Genomic DNA, 21,261 nt, shown 5'->3' on the forward strand with positions numbered 1-21,261 from the left:
AAGCACATCTTTCCCCCTCATGTTTTCATGCTGCTAAGCATCACCCTATCTGGTCTGGAAGGCTTGCCCAACATTCTAATATTCACAAAGATGATCTTAACATTAGGTCTGTTGGCATAAAGAGATACTTTGCATTGAAAATTGAGTTGGAGCTTGAAACTATGAGAGTAGATGATTGTAGTGGAAAGCTGTTGTAATCCTGTTGGAAATCTCCTTAGGGGATGAACCCTTGCCTACTCTTTAGCTGTGTATATGGTAGATTGTATTGTAGTTTCTTTCTGTGGGAGAAGTGTATTTCCCAGCTCCATCCTTAGGCTTTGTTATGTGACTTGCTTTGGCCAATAAAATATGAGCTGAAGTAACACATGCCACTGCCAAGCAGAAAACTCAGAGTCATTTACAAGAAAGATTTCTCTGTCTTCATCTTCTACCTCAGGGATGGAATGTCCTAACTAGTAGATGTGCCTTCAGCCTACATCCTGGAATGGAGAAGACACATAGTGGGAAAGAGCCACAGTCTATCCATAGCTGACATCAAAAGTGAATGAGAGGGGGCCGGGCCTGTGGCCGAGTGGTTAAGTTCGAGCGCTGCACTTCCGTGGTCCAGGGTTTCACTGGTTCGGATCCTGGGTGCAGACATGGCACTGCTCATCAGGCCATGCTGAGGTGGCGTCCCTCACAGCACAACCAGAGGCACTCACAACTGGAACATACAACTATGTACTGGGGGGGCTTTGGGGAGAAGAAGAAGAAGGAAAAAAAAGATTGGCGACAGTTGTCAGCTCAGGTGCCAATCTTTAAAAACTAAAAGTGAACGATAGATAAATCTTTGTTGTTGCAAGCTGTGATTTTAAAGTCTCTATTACTGCAAGATAAGAAAATCTGATTGACATAGCAGGTTTTGAGGGAGGCTCATTGCAATGCCAGGTCTAGGAGTAAACATGGAACAGTGAAGTCTTACATCTTTCTGGATACAAGTAATTGGTTGGGGCGTGGAAATTGGAACCTAAGTCAGATCAGTGGGATTTAACATTGGAACCCCCGTTGGTACTATTTAAAATAGGTACTTGTGGGGCCGGCCCGGTGGCACACTGGTTAAGTTCACACATTCTGCTTCGGTGGCCTTGGGTTTGCTGGTTCGGATCCCGGGTGCGGACATGGCACCACTTGGCACACCATGCTGTGGTAGGCGTCCCACGTATAAAGTAGAGGAAGATGGGCACGGATGGTAGCTCAGGGCCAGTCTTCCTCAGCAAAAAGAGGAAGATTAGTGGCAGATGTTAGCTCACAGCTAATCTTCCTCAAAAAAAGAAAAAAGAAAAAAAAAGTATCTTCATGCTAAAATAGGTACTTGTTTTTACTCAGAAGTTACTGAAACATTTTGTAAACCTAGGGATTCCGGAAGCCACCATGAAGGGCAACCTGTCTGATTGTGACTCTAACACAATAGAATGTAGAATCAAAAGATGATGAGGGAGAAAGACACATTCCTGATGAGATTACGATTCAAAGTCTGGCCAAAAATCTATCCCAAAGCTTTTCACAACAATTAAGAATATTGACTGATAATAGAAGTGTTGTGTGTGTAATAAAATTGGTTACGTGAAGTACAAACTGGCAAATAATGACTACCAGGTGTGTGGATATTATATCTTCTCTTGCCCTTTAACTAAGTTCAGCTTTAATTAAACCATAATTTGGGGGACTGGTACTTAGAACCTAAATAGGATAAAGAGTTTGAGTAGATTATTTCAAATTCTGATCATTATAGTTAATCTGATTATTGAAGTTTATTTTTCTTTGATATTTAAAAATAGTATAATACAGGGGCTGGCCCCGTGGCCGAGTGGTTAAGTTCGCACGCTCCGCTTCGGCGGCCCAGGGTTTCACCAGTTCGAATCCTGGGCACGGACACGGCACCGCTCGTCAGGTCACGCTGGGGCGGCGTCCCACATGCCACAACTAGAAGGACCCACAGCTAAAAATATACAACTATGTACCGGGGGCCTTTGGGGAGAAAAAGGGAAAATAAAATTGTAAAAAAATAGTATAATGCAGAAGCTATATAATAGAAGGACAGGAAAATAAAGTACACACATTTTATTCATTGGATTAGATTTACGCTTAAGCTTCTCCAGTTGTGTGAAGATGAATAATGTAGAGGTGGTACATGGCATAGGAACATTTTGTGTTCAAAGTTGACCAAAGGATTCAGCCTACATTTATACCAAGGCCCTGGGAGTGAGGTATGATCAATATTGAGGATTTTTTTTACTAGTATATATTTGACCCTAATAGTTATATTAAATATATAGTAAACGCTTAAAAGTTTTCAAAACCCTTTTTTTTTTAACGTTTCAAAACAAATACCACAAACTGTATTGGTGAATAGCCTTAAGCTAATTCTATAGATGATTAGGCAAAAGTATTTTTCTTTCAGTAATACATATATACACATACATAATTGAGTTCAAGTACAGGATATGAGAAGGGATGAGAAAATATTAAAAATTTAAGCAACTTTCTAACTAAGTTGCCTTAATTTCCTCTTCTGATTCCATTAATTCTGGCCTAAATACTCCAATTTTATTCTCCAGGCATGCACATTGCCACAACTGTGAATAGTTTGGTCTCAATTAATGTAACAATCACAACCCACTTTGATTGGAATTTCAAGATATTGGGGGTGTGGGGCTTCTAAACTTTTAATAATCTAGATAATTGCTTCAACTCTCCACTTTACTGGTGAATCTAGTCATAATTAACCAATTAAATTACATCAGCAGTTAACTTTTTCCCTAAGCACAGAATTTGGAGGGATAAAAGAGAAAGAGAGGGAGACTAGAGAATCTATCTAAACATAGATGTCATTCCATTATAGAACCTTATTAAATACATTTAAATGTTTTAATTTTTTCGCACTCTGTTGTTCATAATGAACTCTGCGGGGATTGAAATGAATTTTTTATTTTGAGATTTTTGTCCCTTTTGAATTGCAAAGAGCATTCCTCTTGAATTTCCACTAGATATAATGAAACATATTTTAATATTGCATCAAGCTAGCCCCCTGGGGAGACAGCTGTCAAAAATCCATGGTATCTTTAAATCACTTTAATTACATTTTGCTCAGTGCAAAGTAATATTAAGAAACTGTTTGTTTAACTTCATGGATGCTGTCGTATTTTCCATACAGTCACGTTATACACTATCCAAGTAATATTGAGTAGTTCCGTTAGGTTGGGGTTCAGGGCGAATGGAGATATCTAGTAAGAGATGCATTTGGAAAGAAGTGTTCAGACCAGAATATAAAGATCCTTTAAAGCATGTATAAAGTTTTAACATTCAGGGACTAATATGGTACCTAATAACAAAATAACTAAAATTAATTTAGGTCTTACTAGTGTCTTAACTCTTACATGTTTTGCATTTATGTGCATTATTCCACTTAATCTTCCCAATAGATGTTTCAGGCAGGTACTGTTGCTACAATCGTCATCTTACAGATATGGAGGCTGAGGTCTAGAGTGTTTAAGGTCACACAGCAGGTAGTGAGTCAAATTGAGAGTCAGACTTCAGTACTTTCAATACTTTGTAAATGATCAAACTTGAATTTCTGCTAAGATGTTCTATGCTTACTAGAGAGAGGGAGTGAGAAGAGCCTGTTTGCTTGCACTCTAAAACTACTGGTGGCAGACTTAGAAAAAATGAACTATGTGAAGTGATGGATGTGTTAATTAACTTGATTGTGGTAATCATTTCTCAATGTATATGTATAGTAAATCATCACGTTGTACACTCTAAATATATACAATTTTTATTTGTCAATTATACCTCAGTAAAGCTGGTAAAACCCCCCACAAAATTAGGGATGGTAGTTACAGAGGTGGAGATGGGAAAGAAAGGACAACGACTTGAGTGTCTGGGATACTGATGGACCAGATGGCTTAGCCTCACCTGAGACCAGTTCTGGGATGGACTTGTGTCTAGGGAGGGGTGAAGGCTCGTGAAATGAGGAAGGACCTCCACGACAAGGCTTAGCAGACCCCACTCTCCCATCACTGTCATCCAGGAATGGGAGCAACTCAGCCAGGCATCTCTTATTCTGAGGTAGACCTTATCTCTTTGCCTTTCAAAAGTCCACATTGTCACCATATGTAAGGACATTTGCCACTTCCACTCTTTTAGATTCAATTTATCAACCTGGCAGTCACCATGATGTCCCCCATCCCCAATGTCATCTCAGAAACTCATCGATAGCACTCCCCAGAAACCTTGTCAAATGTTTTTCTTGCATCTATTGAAATGATCATGTGATTTTTGTCCTTTATTCTATTAATATGGAGTACTAGGGGCCTGCCTGGTGGCGCAGCAGTTAAATTCCCACGTTCCGCTTCAGTGGCCTGAGGTTTGCCGGTTCGGATCCCAGGTGTGGACACAGCACCACTTGGCAAGCCATGCTGTGGTAGTCGTCCCACATGTAAAGCAGAGGAAGATGGGCACGGAGGTTAGCTCAGGGCCAGACTTCCTCAGCAAAAAGAGGAGGATTGGCAGCAGATGTTAGCTCAGGGCTAATCTTCCTCAAAAAAAAAGAAAAAAATGATGTACTATATTAATTGAAATTTGGATGTCAAATCAACCTTGTATTTCTGGGATAAATGCTACTTATTCATAGTATATCATTTTTACATGTTGCTGAATTCAGTTTTTGATTAGAATTTTTGTTTTAATATTCATAAGGAATATTGATTTTATTTGGATATCTTTGTTTGGCTTTAGTGAAAGCTAATATTAGTTCCACAGAATGAATTGGAAGTGGTCCCTTCTTCTCTATTTTCTGATAGAATTCATGAAGGATTATTTTCTTCTTTAAATATTTCAGAGAATTCACCAGCAAAATTTTCTGTGCTTTTCTTTGTGGAAAGATTTTAAATGGCTAATTCAATTTACTTACATGTTATTGTCCTATTCAAGTTGTCTATTTTCTTCCTGAGACAGTTTTGGTAATTTGAGTTTTTCTAGGAATTTGTTCATTTCATCTGAGTAGTCTAAATTATTGACATTAAGTTGTTCATAACATTCCCTTAAAACCTTTTAATTTCTGTAGGGTCAGTAATAACATTCTCACTTTCATTCCTAACTTGATAATCTGAATCTTTTCTCTTATTTTACTGGTCAGTTTGGGTAAAAGTATGTCAGTTGATCTTTTAAAAAACAAGTTTTGGTTTTGTGTATCTTCTCTATCTTTTTCTGTGTATTTTATTTCATTGTTTCCACCATGATCTTTATTATTACCTTTCTTCTGCTTGCTTTGGGTTTAATTTGCTTTTATTTTTCTGTTTTATTACCTTTATTACCCTGTTTTTGATACTTTTCTTACATATGTATTTAAAGCTGTAAATTTCGCTCTGTGTTGTGTCATTTTCTTTTGACTGTTTTAAGATTGTCTCTGTTTGATTGTGTGTCTTGGTATGGATTTTTCAAATATTTATCCTACTTGGGGCTCATTGAACTTCTTGGATCTGTGGATTAACGTCATTGAGATTTTCAACTCCAGAATTTTCATTTGTTTTTTTAAATGATTTTAATTCTATTGAGATTCTTTATTAACTGAGTTGTCATTATATTTTCCTTTATTTAAACATAGTTTCATTTAGTTTGAACATATTTAATAGCTTCTTTGAAATCTTTGTTAAATCCAACATCTGAGAACACTTAAAGACAGTTCCTATTGACAGCTTTATTATTTTTTTAAAAATAGGTCACATTTTTCATTTCTCTGCATGTCTCATAATCTTTTGCTGAATACTGAACATTTTAGATAATACATTGTAACAATTCTGGATTCTCTTTCTCCTTTGAGCATTGCTGCTGTTTATTTAGTAACTTGCCCGAACTAAATCTGTGAAGTCTGTCTTTCCTGTATCGTGTGGCCACTGATGCCTTTGCTCAGTTTTTTTCTCTTGCTTTTATTTTAAATTTTGTCTTCCTGGGGGGTCACCCTTATGTCTGCATAGCTCAGTGATCAGTCAAAGATTGGCCAGAGGTTGTGCTCAAACACTTGAACCAGTGGAGTTTCCACTCTCTGATGACGGATTTGTGGGTGGGCTCAGGAGTACATTTGAACATTAGCATGTATTTAAGTCTGGTCTGATGCTTACTTTCTACTGGGCTTTATTGCATCTCCTACGTGTGTGCATCTGTGTTCCGTTAGCGGGCACTATGTACATGGGTTGGACCCTCTCCAATCTCTGCTGTACATGCGCACAGCCTCTGATCAGCCTGGGAGATGTGACGAGCTTCTCAGCCCCTTATGGCTGCTTCACCGTTTAATCCCCTGGCTGGGTCCATTGCTTCCGCCAGACAGGAGCACAGTCTGAGGCCAGCGGGAGCACTTGCCCTCTCTGTTTGATTGACACCAAGATTGTCCTTTTAAGTAACAATGCTCCAAAGCAAGTGAACCCTCTCTAGCAGCAGAAGCAAAGCCATGGTTTTCATGGCCTGCCTAGCCTGGTTGAACTAGTGCTTTGACAAAGCTAGGGAGGTGTGTGTGGAGGGTGGGGTGGGGCTGATATGAACACTCCAGGGTATGAGAGCTTATTATTTGCCTTGATCAAATTCCAGAGTGCTGAAATGGTTATTTTTGGCTGGCCTGTCCAGCTTCATACTTGCTTTATGGGGAGAAAATTTGTCAACCTCCCCACTCTCTTTCATTGGAAGTCCTATCCCATGGATGAATCACAGAGCTGTCTCACCTTGAGGAAAGGGGAGCTGTTTATTTGTACCCTTTTATCAGTCATTATTTATGGCCCAGCCCAGCAAGAAAGATGTGGCCTCTTAGACACTTCTACACACAATGGCTCCCATCAGCAGAAGGCACTTCTCAGAAGAGAGCAATTTTGAGTTAGTAGCAGTCAACCCTTAAAACAGCTGAGGCATAGGGGCAACAGCCAGAGAAAAGGATCTGGGTGGGTGAGCATCAGGGGTCTCCTAACTACTTGAATACCATTCCTTTGCCCCAGTTCTCACAATTGAAAACGTAAAATATCACCTTATCTGGTTTTCTTCTAAACATATTGAGAGTAACTACTGTGGTGCCTAGAATCACTCATATGGAAAGAGTCACTGTTATCCTTTTTGTTGTTATTGTTACATTTACTTTAGCGATTTCAGGGGCAAAATGTAAGAGGATTGAGTGTCAGAAAGCAGTCCAGGAATTGTTACTGAAGGACAGCTCACTAGGCCAGAGATACAGGGTAGGATGTTGCCCTTTTTCTTTCTTTTTTTCTTTCTCTCACTTTCTTTCTTTCTTCCTTCCTCCCTTCTTTCCTTCCTTTCTTCCTTTTTCTTTCTTTTATAAAATAAAGCCTCTAAATCAAGATCCTCTTCTCTTCCAAGATATATGATGACTAAGTATTTGTGAATTTTACGACATAAGTGGATATTCTGTGACGAGCACCTGGTTTCAATGGGCAAGATCAGGGTGTGGTCTTGTTTGAATCACTTGCTCTTTATGAGACCTTGGCCAAGTCACTCAACATTTGAGGAAATGCAAGTAAATTCCATGGTGGGAAAAAGAAAAATTATAAATAAAGGTGAGCACGGCTGCCTTATATATTTTTCTCTAGGGCCCTACAATGGTTACTGTTCATTATCAGGTCCATGTTAGAGCCAGGACTTAAACCCTGGTGTTTCATATCAGTCCAGTCATCCTGTCATTATACTGGTTTTCAGTATAAATGTGGACTCTTTGCACAGTAAATTTTGCATAGCCGATGTGATTTTGGCAGTTTAGATATGCCTGGGATTGGCACAGCTTCCCTCAGGGAGGAAGGAGCTGGTGAAGAATTGGATCTGGTCAGCATCCGCCAGATCCATGTCTTCACTTTATATGTTTTATGCATTCAATTTCCATTTAAAAATCACGTTTAATTAAATGGTGGCACAACTAATAAATGTGAACATCACCGTCTTAGTTCAAAGCTGGCTTTGCGGGGCCTCTGATAGCCTGGGGACACTAGCCTGTGCCCTGCAGAGACTGGGAGTCAGCTACTTTCTGTCTATGATTGGGCATAACACAAAATACGCCTAAAATTCTAAGCCAGGGAATGGTGGACATCTTGGCTTCCGAGGGACAACCTGGAAACAAACAGATTGCTGATTCACTGACCTGGTGCCACCTGTCTCTTGGCCTTAACTTCAACTCATCCTTCTGCTCAGTGTAGTCAGAAAATCTCAAGGGACTATATTTCAGTGCAAGCAAGTCCTGCCTGGGAAGCCCAAATGGTGCCCAGGTATAAATACCTACGATGACAATTTCTTAGAACATTGGGCATTTCTGTCTTTTAATGCTGCCCGGCATATGTCATTTTATTCTACCTTTATAATAGCTTTTATTGCTCTATGTTTGGTTTAAAAACAGGTCTGCCTAAATAAAGGGGGAAAAAAAGCCATTCTTCTGTGTAATTCATTCAACAATCATCATGGGTTCATTAGCTGAGCACTTACCCACCAGGAGGAGAGAAATAAGAATGGAAATGTTATGTAGGGCCGCGCATATGTATCGAGGATGCTTCAGCATTATAGAACTAGGAACTGCAGGCTGTCCCCTAGCATATGTTTATTCTTCACATGCTGTTTAAATTTTACACCTTTTCTGTCTGTTTCTTGTTTGTACCAGGCAAGGAGGATAGTAATATATTTATCCAACCCATGTCGGTTCAAATAAAGAATTCAGAGTCATCTGGGAAATATACATACACTAGTAATTTGCTTGAAAGCTCTTACCCTCCTCCCACTAAAATGCGTTTCCCAGGTATCCATTCAATTTATTCTTCAATTTCCGCAGCTCTCTCTCCTGTTTGATACTAAGGCCACTGGTACTGAGAGAACACTAAAATCAAGCAAATAGCAACCGCTCACCTTTTTCTCCATCGCTTGGCTAGTTAAATAGCTATACATTTCCATCTTTCACATCCTAGCATGTAATTAAATAAACATTTTAAACTGGCAGTTTTAAATTTTATAGGACAAAAGCCTGAAGCAGTTTCAGCTTTGTGGAGGGGGGAAAAAAGTCAAATGCTCAAGAATAATGTTTACACATTTCTGAAACAAGGCTTGTCAGCAGGATGAAGTTGCTAATACCAGCCATTTTGGACTGGCTGGTTTATATCTATTTATAATAACTTGGATTTGTCTCATGTTAAAATGTCACATGGATAAAGGAATAAATTCAAACAGCTGTGACAGGATTATCATTGCTAAGAAATTCGGATACGGTGGATTCATGCATCAGAGACATCTACTTCACTGTCTTTCATTTGGAATAATCCAAATATTCTCCTCTACACGGAGGAAGACTAACAATGAGACAGATAAAAGCCCATGATTCTGACGTCTTATCCCCTAAGTTTGTTGTTAAATGAGAAGCCTGGCACCAAAAGTCTCTAATATTTTTCTGAGGAAGTTAGAGGAGGGACTGAGGATGAGACCACTGTTCTTTTCTCAACGCAGTTATTCCGCAAGTTGGGTGGAATTAATGAAAACTTCAGCAGGAATATAGCAGCAATCATGATATTTAAAAATGTAACATAGAAAAATAGAAAAATGGGGGTGTAAGGGGGTCAGTAGAAATCAGCATGTGGGGAAGAAATGGGAAAAAATGACCCCAAGGCATCTTAAGAAATTATGAGATGACATTTAGCTGGGAACCTATTTATTGCTGATAAATGTCATAGGGAATTGTATCCAACTGAGCCTTATAACTTCATTCATTAATTCATTTACTAAAGGTGTGCCAGGCACTGGAATTAAGACTGGCAATGAAAAGGTAAATAATCCATGGGCTCTGCCTTCAAGCAGATCCTGTTTTAGTGTACAGTAGAGGTGCAAGTAACACCATATGGATGGTGCCATGGTGGAGACGGGTTTAAGAAACAGCAGTGGTCAAAAAGGAAGAGATGAACAGTGTGTGGATGGGTCTGAAACTAATCACAGGGGGACAAATGAGAGCCACATTTTGAAAATGAGCAGGAATTCACCAGGTAGATGAAGCAGAGATGGTCTTCCAGGCAGATGAAATAGCCAGAACAAAGTCTGGGAGGTTTCTGAATTCTACAGCAATCCCAGGGATGACGTCTGATTGGTCCAGCTCAGTTCATGTGACCTTCCCTGAGCCAATCACTGTCTCTGCTTGAAGGATTTCTCTGATTAGACCAGCCATTAACATTTAAGGTAAGATGACAGTGATGGCCCTTAGATTGGTATAGGGAGTGGCAAATAATAGGTACTCCAAAGTAATTTATTCTTGTTATGTTATGATTAATGTTATTACTATATTTTGATTAAAAAAAAGCCAGACACGTAAACATCTAGCAGCGCTGCAGACCCTGTCGAGTTTCTTTTGGGGGCTGAACAGGAATGTAGAAGGAAAGCAGCAGTTGCAGACTGGGCAGTACATCCTTAGGAAGTCTGCCCTTGCCCACCCCAGTCTGGATGGGTTGACTCCGTTGTACTTTATACATGGCTTCATCGGATCCTATCACATTGTAATAGAAAAACCCGTCCCATTAAACTGTAAATCCCTCAAAGGAAGAAGCGTACCTATTCATCCCTTTACCTCAAACACTGGGGATATTGGAAGTACTAAATATGCCTGTTCAAACAGCTTATGAATAGGTAGATCAGAGCACATTCATGGTGGAGATCATAGCGGAGCCGGGCCCTGAAGGATAGAGGGGGCTTTTGAAAGGCAGAAATGGGAAAAGTCACATCAAGGAGAAGGAAATGCTCAGAATAAGCTTGGAGATGGAGAAGTATCCAGCATACTCGAAAATGTCAGTTAATTAGATGCAACTGAAGTACACAGTGAGTGAAGAGGGTGTGGGCATCAGAGGGTAAACTTTGGGACAGATCGCTAAGGATCTTGAATGCTGTTCTGAGGAGATTAGATGTTGTAATCTATGAAATATAGAGACTGAGAGGTTTTAATCTGGGGTTCTTCACACACTCACACACATACTCACAGTCACACACACAATACGGGGCATTTATTTGGGCCCTACTCAGTAAACAAAAGATGGGTACATAGTTTAAAGAAGCAAAATTCTCTGATCTTAAGGAGTTTACAGTTTAGGTGGATTTACAAGAACCTAACGAAGGGTAACTTTCAGGTTATTTGCATGGACCCCTCCTAAATAAATATTCACATTGGTATCTAATTTCGTATTTTAAAAACAGGATCTTTCCTTTGATTTGGTGGAACAAGAGCTTTCAAAACACCGCTAGAGTTGAGAAACAGAAAGAGGCAAATTGTCCCAATGAAAATGTACTAATTACGAGTAAAGAGATGGGCTGCTGAATTCCAAAATTCATGGGAATTTGAGTCCGAGATTCTAGTCCTTCTCCGGATGATTCTACTCTTACCGTTCTGCACTTTGGTTGTATGAATAAATGAATGTTCCTTTTGCTTAAGCTAGTTTGAGCTAATTATCCTGTCACTACAAGTTGAGAGTACCGGGTAGTTGCTATTATTTAAATTATCATTTTACGGATGTGAAAATCGAGGCACACAGAGCTTAAGGAACTCTCCCAGAGTCATACAGCTAGTCAAACAATTGGATCAAGATTGAAACTGAGATCTGTTAATTTCAGAGTGCAAGCCTTTTTCTGGTGTGCAAATGCACTCTCAGTATTTCCATTCTAAAGGAAAATCGTTGACGTAAGACTATGCCTTAATCGTGCTTTTATCTCACACAGTCTACTGCGTTGCATAATAGGTACTGGTTTAATGCATGGGCAATTCTTGAATGAAATCTAAATGTATAAAAATTCCAGATGTACTGTCTTTCTGTTGCTATGAAAAAAATAAGCAAAAATACCTCCATCACTCATGTTGTAAATATTTTTTTTCTATTTATTCTGAAACCAAAATGTTGTTTGTCTCTAGATGTATGCTATAATAGATTGGTGCAGAAAAAAGCATTTTGTTGTCAATTCTTAGTGTACTTGTCTGCCTTTCTGTCCCTCTACCATTTTTTCTTTTATCAGCAAAAGCTTCTCCACATGGAGCAAACAATGAGCATTTTATAAACCTGCCTAGGGCTATAAAGTATACATATACCTTTAATAGTGACAGAGGTATCTTTGGAACTGCCTCCAGAGTAAAATTTACTTCAGAAATTCGCATTTAACAGGCAAACATAATATTGTTGAAGAACCCGGAATTATAAATTCATGGACTTTTGGGTACTGGGGATACTTTATAATCCACACATCCATACTTCTAACTGTAATTTTTATGGCTATACAGTTCAAATTACCCAAGGTGGATAAAGCCAGCATTTTCATTATTAACTGTATTTGAGGGGTTTGTAACAACTGCTGGATGAAGGCTCTTTACAACTTGAAATTCACGCAGGAAGTTGCTGGCCAGATAATGTGCTTTCCTCTTTAGAGTGTGAATTTGTCACCTCTTGATGTAAATCTCCCAAATTTGATTGGTCTTGGAAGTATTCATTTTGCCCAACATTCAAAAAGTCTTCTGCTTTAGAAATGAAAAATTGCAAGTGATTACTTTACAGCCCATTTAATTGCATTTGGAGATTTTCTGCCCCTTCAAGTCTCCTGGATAACCATATTAATGCTCTCCCCAAACACACTTTTGAACAGAGTTTTATTATGGGTAGCACCTGACCTTTCAGCATAATTGCATGTGGTCCAAATTAATTGTTCTGTTCTATTGTGCATTGAATAATAGGTATTCTAAAATGAGACTAATTAGGCAGATACCTGATAGAGAGGAGAATCTTAGACTGAGCTCTTTTGGGTGCCCAAAATTTAGAAAATAGGGTATAAAATGACACTTGGTTAATAAACCAACTGACAAACCTGACTCCACAGGAGACTTCTAGTCAACACAGTTCAGAAATGGGGAGATGTCTCCTTAACTGAACTGTCATAAAATGAAGCTTATGCACCAAACTAAATATCGCCATAAATCAACATGCTGGTGACAGAGGCATTTAATATGGATTTGTTTAGAAAAATATTAAAAAGATTTGGCTATTTCCATTATTTATTTAATATATATTCTGTTTATGTCTAACTCTGTTGATGGCTCTTTGGAATATTTTTATGGATGTCATTGTGCTATTGTATAACAAATATCAATGCGCATGTTTTAAACCTAAATTTGTTGTGTAATTAAGTGATTTAAGGACCTCAGTAACTGTAACTAAATCAAGCTCTTTGGATTATTTTTCTCTTTATTTGAAATGACTTGTTAGATTCTCTATTTATTTTCTGTTATGGAAACAAGAGTTGAAAAGATGGCAATAGCTTGTGGTGCCAGGTATAGGATATGGGGAGAAGGTGGAGCTGCCGCCCATCAGCTGTCCCACCTTCATTGGTGTTACCCTCACCAAGATGGTCTGAAAGTTCCCCTCTTTGTTTCAGTGGAGGTGAGCTCCCACTGAGAACTGCACTTACTGCAATAGCTGAAAGCCTTCCGTCTGTTTGACTTTGGTGCAGTGTTTGCTTTGACAGTCCCTACTGTCAACATGATGTTCTGCAACATACAACCGTTTCCAGCCACTTCAGCCCTCTCATAGGCGCCCAGTAGCCATGTTGAACATGTAAACTAGTGTGCCGAAGGCGGTGTTGGTTGCAAATATTTGGTTGTGTTTTCACCACATGTAGCATACATACTTGTTATGCCATGTGTCCCAGTTATTTTGCTGACTATAGTCATGGTACTAATAGCCCAATTCTTTGTGTAAGGGAATTAACACATGCGAAGCTCCAAGGATGCACCACATGAACTGATTTGTGATCCACGCATTGTATGGCATCTAATCCTGTCAATACTCCTGTAAAGTGAGTAACATTATCTCTATCGTGCAGTCGTGATAACCGGCAGATTACTTACCCAGAGTGAATGAGTTGAAAGTGTTAATGACCGAGATAGGTTGACGTCAAGCTTGTTCACAGGACCTACAGGCCTGCATGGGAATCCTGTCTCTCTCACTTAGTACTACCTAATCAGCTTTCTTGCTAATTAGCTCCCATTTTAAATATGAGAAAATGAAAGTTTACAAATTTTAATTAACTTTCCTGAAGAGGCACACTACTAATAATTATCTTGTATGGATTTTGTGAGCGTGGAATGAGATATGTGTAAACTGCTTAACAGAGTTTCCAAAGTTGATAAGAACCCAATAAATGTTAAATACGTTTAGAGTTAGTAAAAGTATATACTTCACTGCCTCTTCCTCTGGGAGTGAGGACCACACATTGCACAACTGTCAAGGACTTAGAATCCACGGGAGTGTCAGTATGATTTGTTGATCGTTTCAAAGATGGTGGATCAAAAGCATCCCTTATATGGGCATGTCCCATGACAAGGAGCAAATACTTCACTGAATGGGTAGAAGAAGCCATTCATGGCTAAATAGTGTTTTGAAGGAAGCAAGACGGCTTCTAAAAGCAAAGGAAATCAGTGACCTTCCCGGCTTGTTGAATTGGGATTTTCCAGTCTGGTTTTGAACCCCGTTCTATTGAGCTAAAGCCTAGAGCTATGCCATTTACAACAAGATTTTAAACACTTTTAAATACAATAACAGCATTATTTGTCACTTTTGGGGGGACCGGGAAGAACATTTGTTTTAATTTATAGTTAATAAAAATGATTTCCATGTCAATTTAATTCACTTCCATATGTAAATAACTTTTAATGATTACCTTTTTGGATATAGTTTAAGATTAACAGCCTAAAATTAGCTTAGCTTAATTTCAACATTTACCGAATGACCACACGGCAATTTAAAAGGCATTCAAAGAATCCAGAATATGCCAGCGTATGATATATTAATTTTTCCGTCTACAGCACTTCCTCGTGGGGTAGTTAATGAATTCTTCTCACACAATAAACAAACTACGTATATGTTATAGCATTTTAAAAATTGACTCAATTCACTTAATTGTTCATAAATATCTTGGTTTTCTTCGGTTTTGGAACTATGTAGTTTCTTTTTGTTAGGGTAAAGAATAAAGTGTTAGAAAAGGAAAATATCAATTATCTGAGAATTTTGCTGTGATAGTGTTATATATTTTTGCAGTTGATTAAATTTGCTTAGTAATCGTCTGTTGTAAGATAATCATGCAACATGTAAGAGAACAAAAGAGTGGGAATTGCTCCTTTCTTCCAGCCCAGAATACCTCTTGTAGCGCACAAAGACAGAAAAGTCCACCATTAACTCTCATTGTATTGGAAAACAATAATGTCATGAGAGAGTGAACATGGAGATTGAACTTTTTGGCTTTTGGAGAGTTACTGAAATGTACATTGTAAAACTTTAATTCTGGTGTTTAAATTGTGTGAATATGTCTGCCCAGGAAATTTGATTGAGCCGAATTGCTATGAAATGCATGCATTTATGCAAAGGTCAATTATGATATAGGCAATCTATTTTAGGGTAAGCTTCCTTGCACCTCTGCAAATGATTCTCTTTCTAGCTAAGTGAGAATCTCTCAAGGAATACCAAAATTAAAGAAAAAAGTCATGCAATACAGTCTTTTTACTTTTCTTCTGTCTCCCCAGCAGAGGCCCTCGCACGCATTGATTCAGCAAAGGCAGCAGATTGCTGAGCCTGGACTGCATCTAGCAATCTCAGAGGGCTGTGTCCTTCCGAGAAGAGAGATTGGGAGGAAAGGAAAGCTGAAATAGAATGAAGAGGGGATGCTGATATAGCATTAATAAACAACAATAAAAGCGGGATAGAAAACAGTATAATTCCAATTTTATTTTTAAAGATGTTTACACACCTTGCATAAAAAAGACACTGAGAAGAAATGCATCAAGTTTTTAAAGATCTTTATCTCATCGTAGGAAGACTGGTGAGTTGTACTTTATGTTTCTTAAATTTTTCCATATTTTGCCAATGATAATAGGTATCTTTATTATTTAAAAGAAGCAGCGGTGTTATACATTTTAAAAGAAGAAGAAGTAATAGAAACCTAATCTCTCTGAAAAAAAGCCTCTAACCACCATTTCAAGGACCATGATTAAATAGATTACCTGGAAATACATGTAGGTTTCTATTCTAAGCTTTATTTTAATGATACTTCTTGATGTAGATCAAGGCTGCCCCAGGGAGAGAAGCCCAAGGTGTCCTGGCCTATGTGCTGATCTATATGACCCGATTCATATCTGAAGTCATACGACCACACAATAACCAGACCCCACCTGCGCTGATACCATTTAATGACTTTTTACATCATCTTCCCTTTGTCTGGTAAAAATAAGTCACGTACCTATGCCTTATAAATTTAGCCCTAACCCTCAACACATTACAGCTCTTCACTGCCCATGGGTCCTGTCTCCATACTATCCTCTGAATAAAAGAACACTACTGTCAGACCTTGAGAATCCAAGAAATTTTTCTTTTGACTCCTTGGCTCATGGAGCCTGCATCACTTTTTAGCTCATCTTATACATCAAACAAATAGGATACAAGATGAACATTGACCCTGTTGATTTCATTCATGCAGAAGTTATATGTACTATATGGAATATATATTGCATGTAGTATGTTGTATATAATAATGTGTGTGTGTGTATATATCTATATATATATACATAGTAATCCCCCTTGTCCAAAGGGGAAATGTCCCAAGATCCCCAGTGGATGCCTGAAATCACAGATAGTACTGAACCTTATGTATATAGTAATGTGTCCCTTAATGACAGGGTTGCGTTCTGAGAAATGCATCCTTTAGTGATTTCATCATTGTGCAAACGTCAAAGTGGGTACTGAAAGGGAACAAAATTTGCCACCCCAAAATGTGTCTCTTTAACCTGAGGATTGTTTTAGCCTGATTACTTTTAACAAACAAAGACTCTGAAAGTTTTTATTTTCACCTTCCCCTTAATGATCTAAATGAATTTAGGTAAAAATAATCTATCTCAGGAAATGAGCTGTCACCTTAGCATAACATAAACTAAGAGGCAGACGGGCAGCAACCTGGGAAAATCTGTGTGTGGGGCTCCCCGCTGTGGACACACTCTTGTTTTCCAAACATTTGCTCCTATTCACCTACCTGGGTATTGCCTTCCTTCCCTTTGAAATCCCTGAATCTTCCACCTCCAACATCTTCTTTCATCTTTAGTTGAGGATGGTATTTAAGGTGAGGGCTTCTGCTATTTTGGCGAGTTACTCAGTTTTCCTTGGTTTCTCCTATGCATGCATGTTATTAAACTTTTGTTTGTTTTTCTCCTGTTAATCTGTCTTATGTCAATTCAATTTAATTCTTACCAGCCAGAAGAACCTAGAAGGGTAGAGGAAAATTTCTTCCTCCTCTACAGTACTTACACAAACCTAGACGGTGTAGCCTACCACACACTTAGGCTATACATTATTAATCTTATGGGACCACCGTGGTATATGTGGTCCACTGTTGACCAAAACGTCATTATGCAGCACATAATTGTACTTGTTTTTTCCTGTATATATATACCTATGATAAAGTTTAATTTATAAATTAGGCACAGTAAGAGATTAACAAAAAATAATTTCACTTTGGCATATCCCAAATTGCCAGCATCACTACTCTTGTGCTTTGGGGCTGTTATTAAGTAAAATAAGAGGTACGTGAACAGGAGCACTGTGATTCTGCAACAGCTAATCTGATAAGCAAGATGGCTACTAAGTGACTAATGGACAGGTAGTATGCACAGTGATTCATGTCCTGGGCAGGACTGAGTGAGACAGCAGGAGGTTCATCAAGCTACACAGAATGGTGCACAATTTAAAACGTATGATTTGTTTATTTCTAGAATTTTCTGTTTAATGTTTTTGGACCGTGGTTGACTCTGGGTAACTGAAACCATGTAATGCAAAACCATAGCTAAGGGGGAACTACTACATACAATCAATTCTCGTTATTCATGGATTTTTGTATTAGCAAATTCACCTACTCCTGAAAATATATTTGTAACCCCAAAAGCAATACTTGAAGTGCTTTCATGGTCATTTGTGGACATGCAAAAGAACTTGAGTGACCCAGCGTGCACATTCCCAGCTGAGGCAGAACAGAGCAACCCAATGCCTTCTCGTTTCAGCTCTCATACTGTAAACAAGTCCTTTCCATGGTCTATTTAGTGCCATATTTTTCACATTTTCGTGCCTTTTCTTGGTGATTTCACTGTTTAAGATGGGCCCAAGCATAGTGCTGAAGTGCTGTCCAGTGTTCCTAAGAGTAAGAAGGCTGGGATGTGCCTTACAAGGAAAATATGTGTGTTAGATAAGCTTCATGCTGTTGGTTGTGCATTTAGTGTTAATAAATCAACAATATATATTAAATAAGGTGTCTTTAAACAGAACCACACATTAAATAAGGTTACGTATTAATCAGTTGACGAAAATGTTGTGACAAGAGGCTCACAGGAACCTAACTTTGTATTTACCCTAGGAGCACTCGTGCAGTATTTGCTAATTTAGTGTTTATGGAAACTTTATAAAACATAACTACTGCAAATAACAAGAACCATCTGTATATATATGTATATAACTCTCTCTATATGTATATACATATATGTCTGTATATGCAATTTTTATCCAGTTTTTATATTAATACAATTCACATATACAATTTAGAAATACATACACACACTCAAGTACACATACACGATGATGTGTATTTCCATGCATTTGTTTTTTCTCCCTTATGCCTTCTCTCTCTCCAGTTTTCCTCTTTCCTATATAATACAATGACTTATATTTGGTTCTTCAATAACTGAATACTGAAATGTGAATACATATGAGAGTTTTTACCCTGGCTTTTTTTCGTCTGCAGAAACTACGGAAGAATGTCCTATCTGAAAATCTGAACTAGCTTTAGAAACAACAAAAATAATGATGACAATAATAGCAGCACTAATTTCAAAGTTTCTGACTTTTTTTTGTGTTTTAACTAGGGAATGGCCATCAAGGGATAGATGACTCTGTGGTGGAAATTCCAATGAGAGCCTTCAGAGTTTAATTGGAAAGCGTAATATTGAGAAAAAGAAAATTGATAACACTCTACATAATAATATAAAATACTATATCAACTGTTAACCAGGAGAGTGGTATAGATTATGTCATAGCTAGGACAATATTTCTATTCTTGAATGTGAATTATTATTATTTTTTAAAGACTGGCACCTGAGCTAACATCTGTTGCCAGTCTTTTTTTCTTCTTCTTCTCCCTGAAGCCCCCCAGTACCTAGTTTTGTATTTTAGTTGTAGGTCCCTCTGGCTCTGCTGTGTGGGATGCTGCCTAAGCATGGCCTGAAGAGTCGTGCTAGGTCCACACCCAGGATCCAAACTGGCAAAATCCTGGGCCACCAAAGCAGAGCACAGGAAGTTAACCACTTGGCCATGGGCCTGGCCCGGAAAGCGAATTATTTTTATTTATTTATTTAATTTGGTGAGGAAGATTGGCCCTGAGCTAATATCTGTTGCCAATCTTCCTCTTTTTGTTTGAGGAAGATTGTGGCTGAGCTAAAATCTATGCCAATCTTCCTCTATTTTGTATGTGGCATGCCACTATGGCATGGCTTGATGAAAGGTGTGTAGGTCGGCACCTGGGATCCAAGCTTGTGAACTCTGGGCCACTGAAGTGGATCACGTGAACTTAACCACTATGCCCCTGGGTCAGCCCCTTGAATGTGAATTTTTTGACTCCTCTTTCTCAGAGTCCTAATGCTTATTCTTAGTAAGGGCGTCTGGGTCTTTGTGTATGTGTGTGTTTCATCTAAATGATGTATGTCCAAATGATGGCTATGAAAAAAGAGGGAATATATCTGTAAGCCACACCTGAGGACAAATGTCAGTGTGCAGTATTCCATTCTGAACCGGAAGAACTTAAACAAATTTTGAAAGATAAGGATGAGTTTTCCAGGCAGAAGAATGCTGTGTGCAAAACGATGGATTAATGGGAGAGAGTGGGAAGTCCTTGGAATTGCAAATCTTCTACTCAGTGAATCTATCATAATGATTCTGAGTCCGTGGAGAATCTGTGAAAACAAAAGACTAGCGACTTGTGCAGCCTGACAAGGAAAGCCTATCCTGACGTTCCCGTGACACGCCCTGTTCTTTATTCAGAAGGCCTTGTGGAGCCAGTGCAGAGCCCTAAGCAGGCAAACTTGGTGAGATTTCTATTTCAGAAAGACCTCTCCAGCAGGCATGGGGAGGAAGCAGAGACAGAGACCACTTAAGAATCTATTTCAGGATGAGGCAGGAGCTAATAGCGCCTCTAATTATCCCAATGCCTGTGGACTTTCGTTTGAATTTCCCTGTGTGTTTGTACTACCACTCTCACCACGGGGGCCTCCCTGTCCATCCTCTCAGGTCCCACCGTCCCTTTCCTTCCGGTTCCTGAGCTCCCTGCAAGCCAAGAGGCTCCCACAGTTAAGCAGAAATGTCCAAATCTCTTATTTTATGAATTCAGGGCCAAGTTATTGGATCTTTGTGCAGATAAGGCACCAAACACGAATTGCATATAAAGATATTACGCTCTTTATTAATTTAGTCAACAGATATTCGTTAAGTGCCAATGTATACCAAATACTGGATTAGGCAAGTCATCAATGAGCAGTGACACAATATAGAAAAATCCTACTCTTGATTGAGTTCTTGTTCTAGTAAGAGAGAGAAGAAAAAAACAAATAAATCAAATAATTACGATTGTCTTTTGCATCATGGAGAAAATAAACAGGAGGGAGGTTTGATTGTGAATGAAAAGGGGATGCTTTTTCTAAACAGAGGTTCAGGAATATTCTCTCTGAGAAGTGATATTCAAGAAAGACTTGTAGGATAAAAAGAAAACAGACTTGTGAAGAACTGGGAGAAAAAGCGCTCCTGAGAGGAGGACATAAAGCACAAATATTTCTCCTGGCTTTTCAGGTTAGAACGTATTTGCAATTTCATTTTTTTTCTTTGTTATGTCATTTGCACCTTTTAGAATTTTTTTCTTTATCATTATAGCCTGTGTGAAAAAGAGTGAGTTAGTGTATGTTTTTAAATTCTAATTTGAAAAATATAGAAGTAGCCTGACTTTTTAATTATGTGAATTACTCACAGTAGAAAAGTAGTTTCTGATTTTTTATGTACATGTATGTGTATTGTATATCGGTATCAGAAATTATTCCTCTTTATCTTTGAATTTACAATGATTCTGCATTGTACGAGGACTCCGCTGGAAACAGTAATAGTAGCAATATAT

At 38.5% G+C, this 21,261-nt stretch overlaps 1 long non-coding RNA gene across 1 annotated transcript in view; it reads left to right on the forward strand.

Annotated features, from left to right (window-relative positions):
- LOC111772769 (uncharacterized) overlaps nt 1-21,261 on the forward strand; it is a 90,625-nt gene that overhangs the window by 62,156 nt on the left and 7,208 nt on the right. Inside the window, exon 3 of the long non-coding RNA XR_002806791.2 lies at nt 15,599-15,891. This is a non-coding gene — a long non-coding RNA (uncharacterized lncRNA). The remainder of the gene's footprint in view (nt 1-15,598; nt 15,892-21,261) is intronic.

This window comes from Equus caballus, chromosome 3, assembly GCF_041296265.1.
Source record: "Equus caballus isolate H_3958 breed thoroughbred chromosome 3, TB-T2T, whole genome shotgun sequence".
NCBI classification, from domain to species: domain Eukaryota; kingdom Metazoa; phylum Chordata; class Mammalia; order Perissodactyla; family Equidae; genus Equus; species Equus caballus.